The sequence below is a fragment of the Rhynchophorus ferrugineus genome, unplaced genomic scaffold (genome assembly GCF_030347505.1).
Source record: "Rhynchophorus ferrugineus isolate W39M unplaced genomic scaffold, kcgeb_rfMv2 rfM2, whole genome shotgun sequence".
Classification (NCBI taxonomy): Eukaryota; Metazoa; Arthropoda; class Insecta; order Coleoptera; family Curculionidae; genus Rhynchophorus; species Rhynchophorus ferrugineus.
Window position 1 is genome coordinate 23,847,227 of NW_027472581.1, and position 23,502 is coordinate 23,870,728.

Consider the following 23,502-nt stretch of genomic DNA (forward strand, 5'->3'; position numbering starts at 1 on the left):
AATATCGGTCCCGAAAAGACTCGGAACGATGCTGGAAAAATGAAAGTTCAGATGAGCCTGATTTTAGGTTAATTGGTAATATTTCACTACTTTCCCATCATATATTTTACCGTTTAGTCGGGTCTTTTCCAACATTACTAATTCCACGTAGTTTACATCGACATTGGGATATATCTGATTACACATCTGGCAATGGCAGAAAATTAAAGAAGCAGCAGCGGTAGCAAAACTAACAAAATTAGAGAACTGGCAACATTCTGACATATAACTATGACATTATTTTAATCTCGAAAGCAAATATATTGAGATATTTAGTTCACAGTCAGTCCTAGGTAAATGTGACTTTGTAATATTCACTTTCTATCTGTCCTAATTGTTCTTTTTATTTCAACAATTGTTGTCAATATAATGGTATTTTCTTTATTTATTTGTATACCATGAAGAATCTTCAAAGCCCCAACATATGTATCGGCGAATATAATCTTATCAACAATAAACATCCGATCGATTAAGAACATAATATATGGAAAAAAATATTCAAAAATAACAAATACAGATTGATAATGTAGGTAGAATTCGATTTATTCAGATTGATGCTCAGTCGTTTGTTTTTAGCATAAACACAAGTTACAAATATAAGGACGTCAATAGATTTATCAATAATCTGATAAAATTATTACCAATCTTACTGTATAAGTTAACACGTTCGCTACCGATCTGAGATCAAATACTTACCCTTGAAAGCGATGACGTGTTTTCTGATTATAATAAAAATATTTCTAATCACGTTTTTTAACGTGTTATTTTACTACCGATACGTACTTTTTTTGACAATGGTGGCATAACGCATGAGCTCGTGGCGAATTAAAATGGACAAAATTGGAAAATTTATTGTTGATTAGAAGATATAATTTAACATACCATAACAAAATTCAACTACTACTAAACTAATCAACTACTAAAATAAGATAAAAAAATATTCAGCAGAAAAACGAGAAAAAATAATTAAATAAATGTTACTGCAAAGAAACAAAATATCTATTCAAGTAAATTGAGACGTTAATAGAAATAAATGAATGACTATAAGCTAATACAAATTTTCACTAAAAAACTCAAATTAAATAAAAACCCTATCATGACTAATTTTTGCACAATCTAAACCGCTACCAGGATATTCAGGACATGCACTGCATACATAAATAATGTCCTTTTTTTTTTGGTAAATAACAATTTTTACATTGCATTCTCATTACCTTTTCTGCTTTCTTCTCCTCTCGTATTTTTAAAATATGTTCTCCGACAACCGCTCTGGAAGTAGGTTTGGACGAAACCTTTAGTTGTACCTTACCTTGTTATGACAGACAAACGAAAGTCGTAAATTGGAATACGATTACCTGAATATTTGTTGTAAAGTTACGTCTTATATCTATTTTTCCACTTTTAGGACAAGAGTAATACATATGAATCAAAAAGGAAGAATGGAAACCAAGCACGTAAATTACTCACTTATAGTCTTAAGATAATGCTGGTACAACTATATGAGCACCCAGCAGACGCCGAACTAAATACAAGGCTTAGCGCTAGCGCGTTTTTGACAGCGAACGTGTTATGAAATGTGTAACTTTTAAAAATAAAGTGACGATATGTTTTTTTGATGAACCAGATTTTCCTTTTTAATATTTATATTATATGCTTTTTTCAATAAATGTCTTTGAATTTCCAATCTTTGGTATAACTTGAGTATTACAGATTTCATATTTCTTTCATATTTCGACGAACCCTTACTTATTTTAGATGGTGCTGATATTAAAAATTAATATTATTATCATTAAATATTAGAACTAATTATATAGTTCAAGGTGTGAAATGTGAATATTGAGGGATTTTTTGTAAGAGTCTTTATTATTTTTGCATCTTTTCACGCTAACCATATAATATTTGCATAAAACTCATCGATCGACACAAATCTTTCATTCTACGTTTTGAGTTTCCAATTCCTCATCTCAAACCTTTGTCTCTTGATCAAAGTATTCTTTCTAAGATCGAAGCGAACGAAACAAAAGCAACTTGTATAGGGTGTTAATATTTTTAAATTACTTTAAGTTATTTAATTTTAATTTGGGAAGTACGTTATCCTGCAGTCGTATTTTTGTGTATTAATACAAATACAACAGAACAATAGTAACAAATTAATTGGTAAATTAGGATTATACTAAGCATATCCAATGTAAGATGTAATAAAAAAATCCCTTTGCATTAAATATGTAAAACATAATGATAATACCATAAATGATAACAACAAAATTCATGGTTTTAATCGTTCTAATGCATATAAACCCAATAAATTATAAGCAATGATAAAACCACTGATTATTTCAATAAATATCGAAGTTAATGGTTTATTTTCCCTCGTTACTCTTTACCAGCCACATTAGTCCGAAATTAACAACTGCAAGTTGCATGACGACGACTCCCCTGCAACATTTATTGCGGTGCGGTCTAGAAATAAAACGGAAGCATTTTTGTGAAATGGAGCTATTATTATTAAATATGAGAACGCGGTGTTAGTAAATGGGCGAGAAACTGAATTACCTCCCCTAAATGGCAGTACACGCTTGGCTATGTGTTAGTCAAGTTTAGTAGCTTTAAATTTAGTAGTATTATTAGATATATGTATTTTATATTTCGATAATTATATTTTGTATATACGTCATCAAGATGTTTAGTGTATTGCCTGCCGTAATTTGTAAACTCGTTTCAGAATCAGACAATATTTTTCTTCTCATTTTATACTAGTTAAAAAGAGACAAAATGCTGATTGATAAGTTCGAACGTGAAACCGAACTAGCCTTTCAAAGTCGTTCGGTTGTCAAACGTACGGAAATTTTTTCAAAATATTATAATTATGGGATATAAACCGGGAAACGTTGATTTAACGCTCTGTTTTAATACATTTTAATTCGCCGTAGTTTTGATTGAAAATATTATTAGCGTGTTGCAGCTGCACTGAATACTGTACGGGCACGGTCTCCAAACAGAAACCGTCTCAGAGATCAGCTTGAGGTTAACTGTATCAGAGTTCAAATATACGAAATGTATAAAAACAGTAACTAGTTTTTTCAGTCGAAACACAATTTAATACAATTACTTCAGAGAAAATTGTAAAAGAAAAAAAGAAAGAAAGAAAGTATTCATAAAAATCTGAAATATATGCAGCTATTTGAGGGATGTTGAACATCCCTTCATACACTGTCGGGTAATATAAGATGTAAGTGGTGTAAAGATAACCCACGAATTGGTTTAATGGAACTTGCAGACATTGCTTTTAAAATAATACAATTTATAAAAACATAACAAAATCAAGAATGAATTATTATATCTATTTGTATATTTACATGAGATATGGATGTTTCAGAATTGTACATTGGGCCACTCATGGCCAAATGATAATAAATATAGCATATAAAAATATAAATATAAAGGCAACAAAAGTTTATGGAAAAAGGTAAAAGTGGGAATAACTATCGATTAGACTTTGTTAGTCATGACAATTATTAATAATTCATTGCAGACCTAACTATATGTCTTGAAGAACTACCTCATACTGGAAACAGGAATATAAATGAAAATTTTTTATTCCTAGTGAAGAATTAGTGTTTTTCTCTAAGTCCAAGGGTGACTACCATGAAGAAATGAACCATAACTTGTTTTTGCAGTGGTTTGACAATCAGCTTTTAAAGAACTTGGAGAAACCATTAGTGATTGAATTGGATAGTGTCCCGGAAAGTGAAAGTGACTAAAAGAAACTTTCAGGACATGCAATAATGCTGGAAATTCATGAGACAGAGTGATAACAGTAGAAACAACTAAAGGTATGCACATAAATAATAGAATATAACTTTAGAAAATGGTATTGTAGAGCAAGAAAAATGTGTGTGCACAGTTATGATTGTAATTGTTCAGAACTAAACATGAGCATTAGGTTAGAATGTATGAGGGAGAATGAATACTAACTCTATTGTAGATATGGTGAATGGTATTAGGCTTATTAGGCGAATTAACTTATCAAGATGACTTGATAAGTAAACACATCATCGAAAGAAACAAGAACTAAACGTAATAAGGTAAGTATGCCCTCGAAAGGAAGTAAAACAAATTAATTTGGTAAATAATTGTTAATCAGGTAGATTAGGCCTCCAGCAAGATACCACTACATAAAAAAAAACGTGCCTAGAACTCTACTTCATATGTATATATCGATCCAGGTGGGTCTAAGTCTTGACTTGTATAGCAAAATCTTGTTATCTAAGGATAATTTAGATTTACGCCCTATCAGCCAAAACATTTGATTTAGTTTAAGCCCAGGTTGTCTATGTTTTCTCACTATATGTTTTCTTATGTTTAATGTGCACTTAACATCGTCTGCTTGAATGTCGTATAGCTAGTTTTTGTATTATTTACTTAGGTACGCCATGTTTTCAACCAAAATTCGGCTTTATTTATATGATATATACTACTATTATAGATTATAAATGGCAGTCAAGAAGATCTACAAAAGACATAAAGCCCGAAATGACAAAATCCAAAATCATTATTATTAACTTGCTGGATGCCCAATTCCTTAAGAAGAATCAGCGAAATACATCGGCATCCATTTCAATGACACATTAAATTGGAGATAACACACTAGACAAAAAGAGAAGCAAATCAGTCTTAAAATCAATGAACTGTGTTGGTTAGATACTTCCAACTTAATCGATAATCAATGAGATTGGTTTATCAATATATTACTAGTAAACGAAAACTACACTACTACTACTAACTAGTAACTCAAAATCAAGTAGATTTGCGAAGTTATTCAAGATTTCGCACTAAACACGAAACTATTACTGAGTTTATAAAATCACGGCAACGTAGAAACAGTACAACTACTGGATCACTAGTAGGAACTTTTATGAATTAAGATTGTATTAAACAAGTGTTTATCTCAGACCTCAGGTATAGCAATTATATAACCACAAGCTTATTTCAAAGCACAAAAAAAATTAAAAACAAAATCTTTTAAAACAGCCTTAAATCGGAGATCTCGAGGCATGAAACTAATACACGGACGTCAGTTAAAATCAGCTTCACCGTGAAAAAGTAGTCCGTTTAGTTATTTGGATCGTCTAATCGTTGAAAAAAGGACATAATTAGACTTAAATTAGTCTAGCGACTCTTCCCCGAGCACGATGGGAAAGAACGTTAAAAGTAACTGGCTTAATAAGGTTAAGTGCGGCTTCTAGTTTCCGGACCCGGTTTTTTCTAATTAGTGTAGTTTTTCTGTCACGCTTGCAATGTTAAATGCGGACAAAAATATCCGATTAACTGTCGGGGAAACGATAAAGCCCATCGGTTACTCACTGAAATTTGCAGTCAAAGAGATCTAAAAATCTATAAATTAGAAAACATTCATTAATTTAAAAATAAGCTTTTAAAGGAATTTATCAAAATTTGAATTACTTTCGGAGATATATATATATATATATATATATATATATATATATATATATATATATATATATATATATATATATATATATATATATATAATTAATTATGATATATAATTAAATCATAATTATTTGTTATAAATCTTAAGTTTTCGCTGTTATTTATTTTTTGTTATTTATATGTATTTAAATTTGTCTGTATCTAAATTGTTGACTATTCCAATTTAAACTAACTATTGGTTGCCAATATAAACCGCTCTAAATGTAAGCCGTTCTAAAATTAATATTTCATTTTTGTTTTAGAACGAATTGCATTATTGTTAGTTGTTCATCTTTGATTTACCAGAAATTATAACTCAAAACTATTCGACAATTAATTATTTTTCTCTTGACGGCTTGCCGACCTATTTCAAAAATCGAAATGTGTAGCGAGCCCTAGTTTAGTTCCAATCTGTCAGCGCTTCTAATAATTTTTAAGTTCACATCATAATAAGTCTGAAGTAAAATGTTCGAACCTAGAAGTGTAAACAAAATTCCACTGAGGTCCTTTATATGTGTCGATGAGCTTAAATGCCAATAAGAATATATTTTAATGAATTTTACTTTTCAGCTATTTATTTATTTACTAATTTAATATAGTTACTTTTTTTAGATTTTTTTAAAATTATATATTACTGTGCTTATACTTGATAACGAAAGCATCCATAGCCAATGAGTTAATTTTTTTCATAAACATATATTTTAATGTACTTCTGTACAATGCCGTGAAATGCCTTTCGGTTCATAAAGTAATTACAATTATGTATATTTGTAGATTTTTATAATAGTCTATTAGCAAAAATCAAAAAGACAAGCAATTAATTGACAAGGGGAAAAACATATTTACCGAACGTTAAAACCTCTAATTTGTTGATTCATTGTAGATTAGAACTCTTGTCTGAAATACAGTTAGATATCTCGCTTAAATTTTATCATAAGTAGTCTTTGTTTTGTTCTAGATCAACGATTAGTTTAGATTACTGACTGCAAAATAATAGATTTTAAAGTTTTTTGGGCCTGCATAATTATATACAAATTATAATTCATTATTGCTGTAAAATATTAGGTATATGTTAGAATAAATGTTGTTAAAAAATTAAGTTAATATATATATATATATATATATATATATATATATATATATATATATATAAATCCTCTAAAATTAATTTACTAACTGTATGTTTTATAACCTATATAGTTTTACACATATAAGTTTACATACTGAATTATTTGTTTTCGATCCTGTTTTATTTTCACATTGTATTTACCATACCAGAAAATCTTATATATTCACAAATTATAAATATGGAAATTATTATTATTAAGCTTGCAATTTCGATAAGACCCATGTAAATTATTTCACGTATTGTATGTACGTATTAGTTAAAAACAATATAAAATGTAATTATATTTAATGAGTTTTATCGAAAATCAATTCTGTACGGAAACATAAAAATTAATAATATAAAACAATCGGGTCCTTATGAGGCTTTCATATTATTTTATGAAACTAATACTCAAACGTAAGCTATGACTAATAACCGAGACGAACAATTCTCGCGCGGTGTTCCACTTTTATCGGAGCTCACCTTGTATGGTGTCAATATATTGTCGGTTGGTCTACTTAAGATCAACTCTCCAACCTAAATCTGTATTAAATATTATCAAAATTTTGGTCATGAGGCGTTTTAGACCATATATACTCTGAATCACTAAAAAAGACGGGGATTACTACCCAAGATCCGATTTTAAATATCACCTTGTAAATCGGATCTCGGGTTGTACATAGTTTATCAAAAACCACCCATGAGTTCATGATCCTATCTTGTATTATATATATATATATATATATATATATATATATATATATATATATATATATATATATTCATAATATCGAATAAACATATTTCGTTGCTCTTCAATTCTTCTGCAACCGATATGATATAAATAAAAAGCAATTATTCGAAAAGTAATTTTATTACGAAAGAAAAAAACGCTTTTCCTTAAATCAGATATTTTTTCTTAAATCAGTGCCAAAATGCTATCGACTTTTGTCGCTCAACTCGCCTTAAGCAGGAAACAGAGACAAAAACACGAAAAACAACTTTAAGATTAATTCGCCATCGAATAAGGCGCTTTAGTTTTACGCTCGTCCGTTGCATTAGTATATAAGCTTTGAAGGAAATTCTTGTCTTAAAACCGGATTTCGATATGGTTTTGTTTATTTTAAAATAAAGAGGATGAATTTTAATTTCTACTTTATGTGAGTACATTGGAAATAATGTAATAAAATTATTATAATAAAAGTAATTCCCTAGAATTCCTATAAATTCTAATTCCTTTTGTGTTAGTGTAGTATTTATGTAATCTTTGTATACACTATTATTACTTAAGGTGTTAATATTATTACTTAAGGTGTTAAGGTTATAATAGATAACGCATTTTACATTAAATCTTGCTATTTTTTTTTAAATATATTTTAAAGTCTCCCTTTATCAACTATGGGTTTATCTGGACTGGACCTAAAGTTTAACGTGGGCTCCGAACCACGGTCCTCAGTATTAAGTCTACCGAATGCCGACCAATTTTAGAAATCATCCTAGAAGACATCAGACACAAATTTTAAACAATTACAAACATAAATTTACCGACCATGCCCAAGCAGGATTCGAACCCGCGGCTATCGCAACAGTAGGAGGACCGTCCTATCGCCTTTACCACTGCGCCACCAAGCCGGCTAAATCTTGTAATCGTTTATGGTTAAAAAGAACTTAAAAAGAGATGTAACACACATGTAACCGAATGAGCCTACAAAAGTCGCCCGTTTGACCAACGTCCGCAAAATTCTTCAGATTATTACAATTACGGATTACAAACCAGCAAACGTTGTTCTAACGCTTTGTTCTAATAAATTTCAAATCGCCGCGCTTTTCATAGAAAATATTTTTTAGCGTGTTGCACATGCGCTGAATAGTAGGTACGTGACGCTCACTAAAATATCTCAAAAAATAAAAAACAATGTAATCTTAAATTCAGCAAAAAGATACCGTCTTTAAGCGAAATCCGTGACAATTCAAGATTAGTTTGATGTTAGCTGTATCAGAGATCAAATATACGAAATGTATAAAAACAGTAGTTTTTTCTATCTGAACATAATTTAATACAATTATTTCAGAGAAAATTGTTAGAAGATAATAAATATAGTGCAAAGACAAAAAAGTTGATGGAATAAAGTAAACGTTGCAATAACTCTCGATTAGGTTTTGTTAGTCAGTTTAAGAAGTTCAAGGGTGATTACCATGGAGAAATGAACTATAATTTATTTTTGCAGTGGTTTGAAAATCATCCTTTAATGAGCTTAGAGGAACCACCAGTTATTGTTATGGAAAATGCACCACATCATATTACACTGATGGAGAAGATCTCAACAAGTGCATCAACAAAGGTTGCTAATATCTTAAAGTACATAAAATAAGTTTTGAAGAAGCCATGTTAAACAATGAACTATTTCAAATTGTTACTTGGTAGATATAAATGAAATATTTAATTGCATTTTATGTAATTTATTTTTTTAGAAATAAGCCAGAGAAAAGATATATGGTAGATCAGATTACTGAGCGTTATGGCCACTGAGTATTACGTCTTCCTCCCTATTTAAAATTCAATTAAGTGGATATGTCGTATTGTAAAAAATTGACTTTACAATTAGGCCTTCGGGGGATACCACTACATAAAAAAAACGCGCCTACAACTCTATCTATACTATACTCTAACCTATGAATTATTGTGGCAGTATAATTAATTGCAGTTTTAAGTTCTTCGATAATATATGCACTAGATTATATTAGATAACATTTTTGTTAAAATGTACTAAAATTCAGAGTTAATACGGCAACATTGCGACGTTTTGACGTCATCAATTCAGATCACGTGGGTTCACTGCTGTTTTGAATAGGTTATACATCATGAGTCTTAAATTTATATTTAAATGACTTAAGAAAATAAAAGTGAGCCGCTGAGTCTAACTATAAAAGTAAATGGACAATTGTTCAAATTGTAACATTTCCATAAAATGGATGTACACAATACAATTATGTATTTCTTGAAAATGTAATTTTACGGATTTTTTTTTCGGGCATTTTCAATTATGAATTTCAGTTGAGAAAATATTGTCCGGTATGGTCTAGTGGCTAGGATACCTGGCTCTCACCCAGGAGGCTCGGGTTCGATTCCCGGTACCGGAATAAAACTTTTTATAAAAATTTTCACCTATTTAATAATTATTATATATCGTAATGGTTTTCAACCGAAATTAAATTATTTACTGTATTGGAATTTTTAATATATATTTGCAAAAAAGAAACGAAACTATAAATAATATTTTCGATCATCCTGAATATCCCATGGGATGGTCGAAACTGTGATGCGATAGTAGTTAATACGTATATTACTAGAATAGCTGGCTAATTTTGGAGGACCATAGACGGCTTTCTATAGTTTCGAACAATCAAGAGGTAGAATCCAACGAGCTACAGCGGCTCTTTTGGGTTAGATACTGCCATTGGTAAGAGCTCTGTTTTGTAATGTTAAGAGATTTGTTGATTATAGTTTATCTGTTCTTGTATTGTTCATATTTTAATTATAAATAGTAAATGTGAAAATACTTCATGTAAATCACAGATCGTTGATTATATAAAATCATTCTAGAAATAAAGATCGAACAAGAAACATTGAAGGTTGGTTCGCTTGAAAATGTTGAGGCCCTAAAAGGTAGTATTGAAAGTCCAGATTTTTTAAGGTCGGGGGCTCCTATATCGATAAAAATATAATAATTATCACTTCAAATTTGGGTGTAATTGATCAGGAAGGCATAAGAGTGTATCCTCCAAAGGGCGAGCGATATTCAAATTTCCAGGGTTAATGTTAAAATAAATTCTAAATATAAAATTGATAGAAAAGGAACAGGGAGCTGAAATATAATACGTTAAAAAACATGTAGGACATGAACATGATGGGCAAGATATTTCTACTAAAATCAGACAAAAATTTGATTCCACCAAAAGTTGCTGCTAAAATTCCATTGGAATTCATATCGATACGTCATATACGTCAGAGATAACAAAGCAGTGGCAATCTTGTTTGGCAGGTTTATTAGACTAGATTTATTGACTCGTTTGTTATTGTAATGTTCTCATATTATTCTATTTTCTTTTTTTTCCTTTCAAAAGTTAAAGTTAAATTTCCAAGTTAAATGCGGCAACACTGCGCCGTTTTGGCGTCTTAAATTGAGATGACTTTAGTTCACTGCTCCTTTGGATATACTATATTTATATAATATTCTTCAACTATGCGTATAATTTGATAAGTATATTAATAACAATAATTTGCAATTGACCCTTGCTGGATTTTTTTCATATTTAGCTGAGGTATGGTATATGTCAACGTTAGTACAATAGTACATAGAATTTTATCGTATTTCTATCATATTTTTCCCAACTGTGCTCAGATGTTTGTTATAAAAATCTAAAAATCTTCGTTGCTTTCCCCCCGCTTCACTCATCCGCATATTGAAAATTAGGCCGTTTTGGTTGAACCAAATCATGCGCATATATTAAGCGCTAGTATGTGATCTGGGAATAAAGGAATTTATTGAGGAAACTTGAACAATATATATTAATCAAAATAGTGTTTCCATCGTTCTGAAAAAAAAATGATGTTGGTTTTGCAGCGATCCAATCATAGATGTTTTCGTACTTCTTCAGTATTTCTAAACCGCGTGCCAGCTGAGTTATGTCGAAAAAATAGAGCAGACGGCACTATACCCGACGCAGAGTATTTCGAATACGGGAGAACTTCCCAATAGCAATAATGTATTCATCCTATTCGCAGCTCTTCCTACATGTGAGGATACGTTACTTCACAACTATCTCCGGATGTTGGCGCATGCGCATTCTCCTCTAGAATAAACCATAGAAAAGAGTAAACAATATTGCCTTCCTGTTCCAATGGCGATACATTATTTTCGAGTCGATGAAGTCAAAACAACAAAAAATCTATAATATTAGATCTGTATAGATTATATAGATCTGTGTCACATTAATAATTCTATAGTAACAATAATTAAATTGTTGCGTTATTCTTGGTCTAACATATATTGGTTTTAAAATATGCAAGAACATGGGTAAGTGCAAAATGTAAGGTTAAATTTTTAAAAGTTATAAAATCCAAACAGCGCTAATTTTAATTGGAGTGTAAAAGTTAGCTGCCAAATTTATAACACATCATTTTCAACGACATCGAATAGGTATCAACATATACCAAAATTTAACATAAGATAACAAGATCAGAGAAGAAAGTTATTCTTATTGTGTTGGAAGTAGTCAAGTTATTAATGAGGTTTTTCCATCAAGAATAGCAGCAAAAATTGTATTAACTGGTAATAATTAGACATTTATTTAAAACATAATATATTTTAGTAATGATTTAAATTTTATTTTATAGGTAAGACGTAGCAAGAAATTGTTGAGGGTGAAAGTCGAAGAATGATCTAATGACAAGGAAAATACAACGCATTATTATATAAGAGTATAGGTAAATAATTTACTGTTTTGTAAAAATAATGATGTATCGACTGAGATTTTTTCAGCATAAAAGTACGATAATCTATTCATTTTAGGTTAGTAAATGTACAATATGTTAATCGAAAACTCTAGGTAGTCAATTCCTTAATAGGGTCTAGGGATCAAAAATAGTGGTGATCATAATTGATCACATTTGGAGATTTTTAGGAGAATCTGACTGCTGATCATATATAGTGGTGGCTTTTTCGTTTGGTTTTAACTATATTGGCTGTGTTTGGATGTTTTTGGTCTTTTTTATGGTATGTGTATTTATATGGTTCTTGGAGTTCTTGTTAGTTGTTCAAATATGTAAATTAATTTAAATATGGTGTTTTTATTAAAAGAGAAAGAACATATTTACTTGCTTATATATATATATATATATATATATATATATATATATATATATATATATATATATATATATATATATATATATTGAAACGTTTTTTTTTTGTGTTAAGAATCTAAGTTTGATTATTTTTAAGTTTTAAGTTTTAATGAGTTCCTTGTTTATTTTCTGACGTCGGTTCAATTTGTTAAAAATATTTTTTCAAAAATAACATCAGTATCCGCACTATCAAAATACGACGCTTTTTCTCGTATTTGGCGTCTTAAATTTAATACATTCCTTTTTTTCCGTAAGCGCATTATTCGAGTTCTAGAATCTCATTAAGTCAGCATTAATGAAATAATAGCATTTACGCGATTCCCCGAAAAGGTTTAGTGAACTAGCTGTGCGTGAAATCGGTTGAGATAGCAGAAACTAATGCAGGCAGTTTAACAATTAGGCCCGTCGAGTTGGGTCCTTTGTTCCCGATTTAAACCCGGAGCCCCATGAAAGTCGCCGGCCATTATGTGTGTGCGGAAACTTTCGACTTCTCGGTTCTATTGTCGAAGTCGTTAGCTTCAAATGGCTAAAGTTAAAAATGTGTAGTAATGACGCTCGGGATATTGCTTTATGGATGGATTTTTAGACCTTTTTTTTCTGGGTTTCTTTTTTCTTTTCGCGTGCGAGGGAGAACGACGTTTATTCGCACACGTGATGGTGAATGAAAGACAGTTTCGGTCGTTTTTACACCATTTGATTCAAATCAGTTCTGATGGAAACTCTAGAGCGACCAAAATAGGATGTTATGTCAGATAAAAGGAGAAATGGTTTCACTTTTAAAATGTTAAGCCCTTTCTGATGGACTTATAACCGACTCATTGAGTTTCTATGAATAGTAAAATAAAAATTGATAAAATCAAGAAAAATTTCAATTAAGTCCTCGCTTCCTAGTAATTTAGTTCCAACAGTACACATTTTCTTTAGTCAAATTTATGAGACTTATTATTTAATCTTGCACTAAGTAGTTAGAATGCCTAGAAGAGAATGTAACAGAGGGCTCAGAAGAAAGGATGTTATGGTATCAGAGTAGGAATTGATCATGTCAAATGTTATGCATGACACATGATATAAGTTCATTTTACGCAGTTATTGTCTTGTTTTTCTTTATAATTCTTCAGAAAATTTTTTCAGTATCAGTTCAGTTCTTCAGTTTTTTTATTATAATATATTATATACTCAAAATAACAGTGAACTCACGTCATCGAGATGATTAATGTATAGTCTATTGTAATTTGTATTGAAAGCAAACAATATATTTATCATTTTATTGTAGTTAAAAACAGATTCAATGATGTAAATATAAATTCTAAATCTTTGCTTATTACTAGCCCGATTGATGCTGAAGACATTAGATAGTCAGAGTGACAAATAGATTTCGTCTCTAATCAGTTACTTCAAATAGGAGCGAGAGAGTGGAGGCCGCTTGAATGTATAAAAACAGTGAGTATTATTTTAATGCATAATAGTATGATTATTTCAGAGAAAACTGTTAGTCTGAAAAATATCCATGGAAAATAGAGATAAGCAACTCTTTTAATGATGTAGAACATACATTGTTGGGAAACATCGGACTTAATTCCTTTAATTTAATTTCTTTATGTAAACGAAAAGTATAATTGCCTTTAATGCAATTTATTTTTTTTTAAACAGGCCTGAAAAAGATAAATCAGATGGCTGTACAATATGACCACAGATTATTATACCAAGGGAGGAGGGCATCAATGCATATTCAATCCATTTGAATTGGTATGAGGTATGACAAAGAATTATTAAAATAGATATGCAGGTCGAGAATGATATACAAGCAAGAACTTTCCGGATATGTGGAAAGAAGCATTGTCTAATAACACTTTTGTTTGTATCGTGTAAAATAGATTCGACAACAAGTGTTAGATGGATTGGAAACTAACAACTTATTTATTGACTTGAATAGCGACTCAGAAAATGACAGTGACTGAATGAAACTTTCCAGATCATGATTTAATATTGAAAATTACCGAGATAAGGTGATGAGACTGGAAACAGCTAAGGTAACTATATAATTAATATAGGATAACTGTATAACTGCGTGCATAGATATGAGTGTAATTGTTCAAAAATACATGAGTACTTGGTTAAAATGTATGAAGGGAAAAGGAATATTAACTGTTTTGAAGATTTAAATCCAGTTTTATCATGTAACGAAGACACAGATAGTAACAAAAGAAACTAAGCAGAAATATAGTGATTTCAAAATGACTTGACAAAGTAATACTACAACAAAGGAAACAAGCACTAAACGTAAAAGCTAAAGGTACTCTATAGTTAAAGTAAAATACATTACTTGGATATATAATTGTAAATTAGGTGGATTATGCCTCCAAGTGATACCACAACATCAAATACCTTTCCTGGATTATTGCCTCATAGTGGTCTGGAAAAGAGTTCGACGTAAACCTAATAACACAACTCTAACCTACAAACTATTGTGGCTGTTTAATTAACTGTGCTTTAAGTTCTTCAATAATATATGCATTAGATTTACTACAACGTTGCTTAACTTATATTTGATGGATTTGATAATTTTAATATGAACACTGACGCATCATAAATTTTGATGACGTGCATTGGCTGATATTTTGAAAGGACTATATCTTCATCTATACACCACTATATTACACGTTCTATTGAAAAATGGCAGAAAAGAATTTTTGAGGAATATTAGATTGATAATAAATTTCTGGAACTCTAGTGATGGAATGACTTTTATTTTAAGAACATGTAATTAAAATGAGTCTGATCGGAAAACGAACGCCTAATTCTTGTACAGCGTCTATAAACTATGGGAAGTTTCTCGAATGCCCAGGCAAGTGTCTAATTTAATAATGAATAACGAGCAAAGTTTGCCGATGTATTGTCGCGTTAGTTTACAAGTTTAGACTCTTATGCGCTAACCAAATTGATAATATCGTTGATAATAAAGCAACTGCTCGGCATTCGAATTAGCGGAAGGATTGTTCTAAATGTAGACGACAGGGAAATAGTTCGTTCGTTCGGCGTCGGTCTCGAAGTTTACGGGATCGAATTACCATCTGTTGAGGGAAATGCTTTTCAGTTTTCTCGTTGTTGGAAGCTTGCTCACCAACTGCAATTTGATAAATATTTGCTTAATATTTTCCCTGACAGAATATGATGAAATTGTAAAAATATTGTGAGAACATAAAGCTATTTTTCATTATTTTATGTTTCGTATTATAATACAAGTGCACTGTGAACGACAATAACATAAAAATTTAACAAGAAAAATTTTAATAGCTGATAATGCCTCTTTTTTAATAACCTGGGATTAATATTGTAACCTTTTGGGCCATCTGCGTGTAAATACTTAGGTAAAAAGACCTAGGTTACATAACAAACAGTTTCACAATGATAACTTATCTCATCTTATTTGTCAGATTTATCACTTTCTCATTTATTTCTTTTTATTAAAAATTTGGTCAAAACAAAATATAATAAGAGGATCAGAACTGTATTTGTACAGTCAATCATTTTACCCATAAAATTTTATAAATTACTAGCTGCAAATGAGTAAGTAAGTAAAGAGTTCTATAATTTAGTTATACAATTGTTCTACATAATATTTCCTATTTTTCCATCTAAAGAATAAACAAATAAGTCAATGTTTCCCAATACGTCAGAAAGCCATCTACGGGAAAGCATTTTCCATCAGAAAGTTGCTTCACAGCCTTTTTGTTATTTGAACACAGTTTGTGTCAATTACAGTGATGACAATTCAGTCTCAATGAAAAAAATGGAGTTAACTACGTTACTAGTTATTTATTTACTTTTATTTTCACGACTTTTGACGTAGATTAATTATCAAGACAGAAATGCATCGATTAACTTACTTCGACTATTAGCAATAAAGCGCTATCCTGGACAACTGTGAAACGCTGATATAATGAATTTAATCAAATTTAAAGAACGATTTAAAAAATTATGTATTTTTGATGCCATCCATAAATCAACCCTTTTGTTGGTATCTTCATAAGAAGCTAGGCGTTATTCGGACAATTCAAATCCTCATTTTCAAGCTCTTTTGGACTGTCCAGAACACTCTTTATCTTCGTTGTTAAAATCAACCACTCTCGTCCAAACCAGTATTGACATATTGAAATCGATGGACTATACGCTTCACAGAGCTTTCGTTGATATTCAGTCGCCTTTTTTTAATAAAAAAAGTAAAATTCGGGTAAAAGATATAAATTTAGAAATTTTCAATGCATTGAGAACATTTTTCATACTTCGACGAAGACACATACTGAAAAGTAAAGTCTGTCTGGCTTCAACTTGAAGTTGTTTACAAACGTACCTGATGCGATTTTGTAGCGACCGCTACAACCCTGTAGGCCACCACTATTACATCTACATTAAGTTCAAATAAAAGATCACCACGACGACATCTCTTTTCTCTTTTTTCTCTACCCCTTGTAACAGTACCATTTCCATAGCGCTTCCGTAGTTCCTATACCTAACCTACTATGCCGTCCATCCTTCCATCGAACACATGTAATATTTAACACAGAAAATAAACCGTGCGAATTCCTTCAATAAAAATAGTGAGTGTTCACGCACAACCACGCATTCCCACCGACCAGACGAACGTCCCTACAATTTAATACACAGATACACCATCTATTGTAAATCCATTAAAATTAATTTACAGGCCTGATCTATATTGGATAAAGTATAATCACTTTATCCTTAAGAGATTATATGGAAAATAAAACGTTTTTCTAATATATTTGTAAAATATATAATATATTTCTATCTTAAACACAACAACACACATATTGAGACTGTATGTTGTATAATTCATCTGCAAAACACTTTAGATTATGTCGATAGTGCCAATACCGTCAAATTCGCTACCTGTATTAAGGGTCTAAACTCCTAACTTAATGCGACAATGTCTCGGTAAACTTGAATCGTTATTCATTGTTGGTTGCGCATCGGAGGAACTTTCTTTGCCTGATTGATATTAGATGGGAATTAAACCTTAATTGTTCCGACCATCGAACTTATTTAGTTTGACCGTCCTGAGATTAATTACGTTGAAGTCTGCTTTCATTTCGCAGCACCAGAGTTCAAAGTGATGGCTGTTTTAATGATTAAAGGTATTACTATCGAATTTATCTGAACATTTCTCGAAATTATTTTGTATATTTGGTTGGAATAAGCGGGGATCTTTTAGGCGTTCCTTATATTTTGATCATGTTTACCGTTAGTCTGTTACAAAAGGGATTGTGGACAGCCACAAACTGGACCCATCTCAAATATTAAGTCGAAATCTGTTTTCGCCCTTGATGTCCGGTTTAATCCGCAAAATATCATTTTATAGACGACGGTAGAATTTTAATTTTGATATTAGTTTCAATACTGCTGATATTCTGATTCATAGATTATCATATGAACATTATTATTATTATTATTAATTTATCGAGTTAGCCAATTTATTAGTTATCCCAGACATTACAATCATAAATATAAAATAGATTTATACGCCAACAGGATAGGAACTATCGCAACAGTAGGAGAACCGTCCTGACGCCTTAACCAAGCCGAAATTAGGAATATTAGAAGGACTAAGCTCTGTTGTACGCCCTTGTCACTCATAGACTCGACGACTCACTTCTGTTCATTTTTACATAGGGAAGAACTTTCGGACTAATTGGGCTGTCGCCAATAAAAGCCATTTCTGCGTGATTTTGTATATATGTTTATGTCTCACTCAGTCTAAGGATAATTGTCAACAGTTTTTAGGTATTAAACCGTTTGTTGATAAAATTACTAGTATAGTACGGATATCCTAAATTACGGTATTTAGATATTTTTTTCGTTTTGTGAGTCAGTTATCAGTACTACACTTTTTTCTTTTTTTATTAACTATTATAATATTAGGCCTCTTATATTAATACGGAATTTTTTTGCTCGTCACAGTTGCAGCTCATCAGCGAGCTATTGGTAGAAGCAAACACCTAACAGCCCCAGGTAATATGCTCTATTGTTTCACACCTTTGACATCTATATATACATTTGTTATCGTAAACTGTAGGATCTTTAACTAGTCTATTCAAAGTTTTTTTTATATATATGCTTCATCAAGATGTTTAATGTATTGCCTGCCGCAATTTGTAAATGACTTTCAGAATCAGACAATATTTTCCTTCTCATTTTATTCTAGTTAAAAAGAGACACAGTGCTATCTGCTAAGTTCGAACGTGAAAACGAACTAGCCTGTCAAAGTTGTCCGATTGTCCAACGTACGTAAAATTATTGAAAATATTATAATTACAGGTTATTACCCGGAAAAATGTTAAGGCTTTGTTTTAATAAATTTCAAATCGGGCTTTATTGAAAATATTTTTTAGCGTGTTGTAGCTGCACTGAATATTAGTATAGGCACGGTCTCTAAAATATACCAAAAAATAAAAAACAATATAGCCTTAAATATAAATTAAAAATACTTAAATATAACCTCGCCAAAAAGAAACCGTCGTTATGCGAAACGGGTATCAAGATCAGCATGATGTTAGCTGTATCCGAGTTCAAATATACGAAATGTATAAAAACAGTAAGTAGTTTTTTCAATCGAAGCATAATTTAATATAATTACTTCAGAGAAAATTGTTTGTCTTGAAAGTGTACATGAAAAACTGAGAGATATGCAGCTATTTGAGGGATGTTGAATATCCCTTCATAAACTGTTTGGTAATATAAGATTTCAATGATGTAAAGATAACCAACGAAGGGGTTTAATGGAACTAGACATTGCTTTTAAAAGAATACAATTTCTAAAAACACACAATAAAATCAAGGAAGAACTATTATATCAATAGGTGTATTTAGATGAGACATACATAGTTCAGAATGGTACATTGGGTCATGGCAAGATGATAATAAATATAGCGTAAAGGTAACAAAACCTCATGGAAAAAGGTAAACGTGGGAATAATTATCGATTAAGTTTTGTTAGTTATAATATTTATTAATATTTCATTACAGACATAACTATATATCACGAGTAACTACATAATGCTGGAAACAGCAATATAAGTGAAATATTTTAGTTCCTGGTGCAGAGTTAGTATTTTGCTCAAAGTCCAACGGTGACTACTACCATGGAGAAATGAACCATAACTTGTTTTTGCAGTAGTTTGAAAATCAACTTTTAAAGAACTTAGAAGAACCATCAGTTATAGATACGGCCAATTCACCATATTTTAATACACTGGTGGAGAAGACCACAACAAGTGCCCCAACAAAGGCTGTAATTAAGGAATGGTTTAAAGCACATAAAATAAGTTTTGAAGATAAACATAAATTGTGGAATCGTGAACATGTTTTAGACAGATTGGAAATTAACAGTTTAATGATTGAATTGGACAGTGACTCGGAAAGTGAAAGTGAGTAAATGAAATATTCAGGATATGTGATAATGCTGCAAATTTCTGAGACAGAGTAATGAGTGTGGAAACAACTAAAGGTATGCACATAATTAATTTAATATAACTGTAGAAAATTGTATTGTAGAGCTAGAAGGATTTGTGTGCACAGATACGATTGTAATTGTTGGGAATTAAACTTGAGCATTAGGTTAGAAGGTATGACGGAGAATGAATGCTCACTGTTTTGTAGATATAGTAAACACATTAGGCAGAATTCAGTGATTAATTTTATTAAGAATGGTGTACACCTATAGTGGTAGAAAAAAATAAAAAATACAGTGATATCAAAATGACTTGACACCGAAACACACTATCGAAAGACACAAGAACTAAACGTAAAAAATACATTACTTGGATATACAATTGTTAATTAGCTAGATTAGGCCTTCAGAGGGATACCACTATAAAAAAGCGCGCCTAGAACTCTACCTCATGGATGGTGTAGAAAATTTCAATGTAAATATAATAAAACAACAATTTAACGTATAAATTATTGTGCCTGTATAATTAACTGTAGTTTAAATGATTCGATAATATATGTATAAGGTGTACTATAATGTTAAAATGAGCTACATATATTTGATAACTTTTTGTTCAATTATTTTATTTAAACTAGAATTTTGTTATATATCAAAGACATTCTCTTCAAAGACGTTCTGACGTCATAAATTTAGATAACGCATGTTCACTCCAACTTTGGATAGACTACAAACATTTTGGTAAAAAGAGTACAGTTTAATTCAAAAGCAAATATTATAACAGACAAACTGACGGAAGAAGATGCAATTGATACGCGGAAATAATTTTACTACAACTATAAGCTCTCCAAACCGGAAAATGACCATGTACATATGTTTGATTGTTTCTTCGAATGATGAGGTTCTCGTTGTTCCAAAAAGGTGTGTTAGTGAGACTTGTATCTAGGAATAGTAGTTTCATGAACATTAGATTCAATGTCGGCAATTTTTGTTTTTAAATCCTACACGTGTAATAATTTAAATAAACTCTATTATAAATATATTATATTATAATATATATTATAAACTATTTAAATACTAATCGATTTCTCAACTAAATAGACAAAACCAATCTCCTTGTTGAAATATTAGATTAAGACGCAGACGCGAAAATTAATCCCCGACGTTTTGCGGTAATTTTACCGGGCAATTATAGGAGATTAACTTTCGCAGCAATTAATCTTTGAGCAGACGCAATAAGTTCGATAGTTGAAACAATTAAAGTTTAATTTCAGCCTAATATCTATAAACCAAAGAAAGTTTCTTGAATGCTATAGTAAACTGTCTAGGGGTAATAATGAGTAACGAGTTAAGTTTAGTAAGACATAGTCGCGGAAATTTACAAGTTTCGACTTTTATACAAAAAGCCAATTTGGTTTGCCATTCACCATCTGATCAGTCCGGCAAAGTTGGTATGGGATATGATAAGGTCATTTTAATTACATTAATAGTATTGTAGCGACCTTGAGGCATGTAAAATTTTACATCGTGGAATAACGGTTAACAAAGTACCCAGAAATATAATCCCAGATGTTGAACACGGGCGGGGTGCCAGCAGCGACAACTAGAACACGATAACGAATAGCTGGCAACGAGTGTATTCAGTAACCGACCATCGTTTGGTTTAGACGTGCCACCATCGACCGCCCAAGCCTCGTCTCCAGGTAACACCGCTGCCATCCGTTTTATATATTTTGTATTTTCTACATTTTTTATAATGCCAATAAATAACGGTCACATAATGTAAACACCACTGTTTTATTTCGTTCTACTTCCATTCCCGAGCCATATCAAATTACCCTAAAGTATATTATATTTATAACATTTATATAAATGAATTTTATTAATAATGAAATACATATAATTTTTTAGTTAAAAAAGAAAGATATAAACGCTAAATTTAAAGCCTACATTTCAGTAAAACAACAATTTTTTTAAATAAAATATCTTTTTAATCTGAAATTTCCGAAAATAAAAACGAAAAAAAAACTAACTTTATTTTTCAGTGTAATTTTTCTCAACCTCAATTCACTTGTTCCAACGATCTTCAGATCATGGAGTTACCTCTAACTAGTGAGCTATGTTAAAATAATTTGACGATGTATCTGACATGTGATATTTTATCATGACGGATAAAACATAATTTTCTTCTGTAAATGGGTCCTTTTTCACTAATGTTTACATATAGTTAGTACAAAAGGTCATACTAAAAAAGTCTATTGTGTAATCAAATTAAAGATAATAAACGAACAATATATTATTGAACTCAAAGACTAAGATGAGACTATTGAAGACTTATTAATAGCCATAACACATTATAGTCACGATTTTCAAATTTATCTTGGAATTAAAATAAAATAATAATATGGTTTTGAATTTATCAGTAACTGAGTAATAACTATGATTATTAAAAATTGTTCATGTTTTAAAAATTAAGTTGCAATGTTTGAAACAATATCATCATAACTTTCATTAGAATGTAAGTATTTTTATTTCCTTTATATAATTATCCCTACTTATAATTATAATGCTTTATTTATTTGTACTTCATGTTAAAAAGTCCATAAAAACAAGTTTAAGCACCTAAAAGTACTTGGTCCTATCTAAATCCCAAAATATGTAAAAATATAACAAATATCCAAGAGGAAAATAACAAAAACATATGAAAAAAAAAACAGTAGCAATTATATTTGAACTTTGAATAAGTTCCCGTGCTTTTTGACACATTAATGGCAGCACCGTAAATAGTATAAGCAAGCCAAAAAAATATTTAGGGTCTTTATAATTTCTTCGAAGCGTAAACAACTTTTTTACTTTGTTAAATATGCGTCCTACAAAGGAACATTTGCTGTGAATTTTACTGTACCAATTTATATATTTTTTGAAACCTGAATGATAAAATAACCTATCGGAAAAATTATTTTAATTAATAACTCATGTCTTGCTTAACCATTGCTGTGCCTTTCAACAATTTTTTTCGATGTTCGATGATTCTACTCTTTATATAAAAAAATAAGCTATAATGTATAATCATTATATCCATTATTATCTAATGCCGATCGACGAGCATAGTGAAGCTGCACTTTTTATTTTGATTTTTTGATGTGTAGATTTTCTCACCAAGAATTCAAATGTTGCCTCAAAAACTCACACGCAATTCTTTTTATTACTTATTTATTACATTGTTATTAGTCGTTGCCGATTAACCTACAATTTGTCTTTAAAATAACTTAAATTTAGTTATATATTTAGGACTTATCTAGTTTCGGGTGTAATAATGTTTATTTATATTATTACCACTAATGATTTTCTATTAAATGGACCTGGTTACACTACACTACACAAGATTAAGCTTTTTGGTACTGGGGCACCTACAATAACTCTCAGAACTTTGTTCTAGAAAACTTGTATTTATATTACTTTTTTCCCATTACTTACATCCCTATAATT

General features: G+C 30.6%; 1 protein-coding gene and 1 non-coding gene across 2 annotated transcripts in view; one reads left to right on the forward strand and one right to left on the reverse strand.

Moving 5' to 3' along the window:
• Positions 1–23,502, reverse strand: part of timeout (circadian regulator timeout) — a 621,776-nt gene that overhangs the window by 158,262 nt on the left and 440,012 nt on the right. The window lies entirely within an intron of this gene.
• TRNAE-CUC (transfer RNA glutamic acid (anticodon CUC)) lies at positions 9,710–9,781 on the forward strand. The gene has a single exon. It is a non-coding gene; the product is annotated as a tRNA-Glu (tRNA).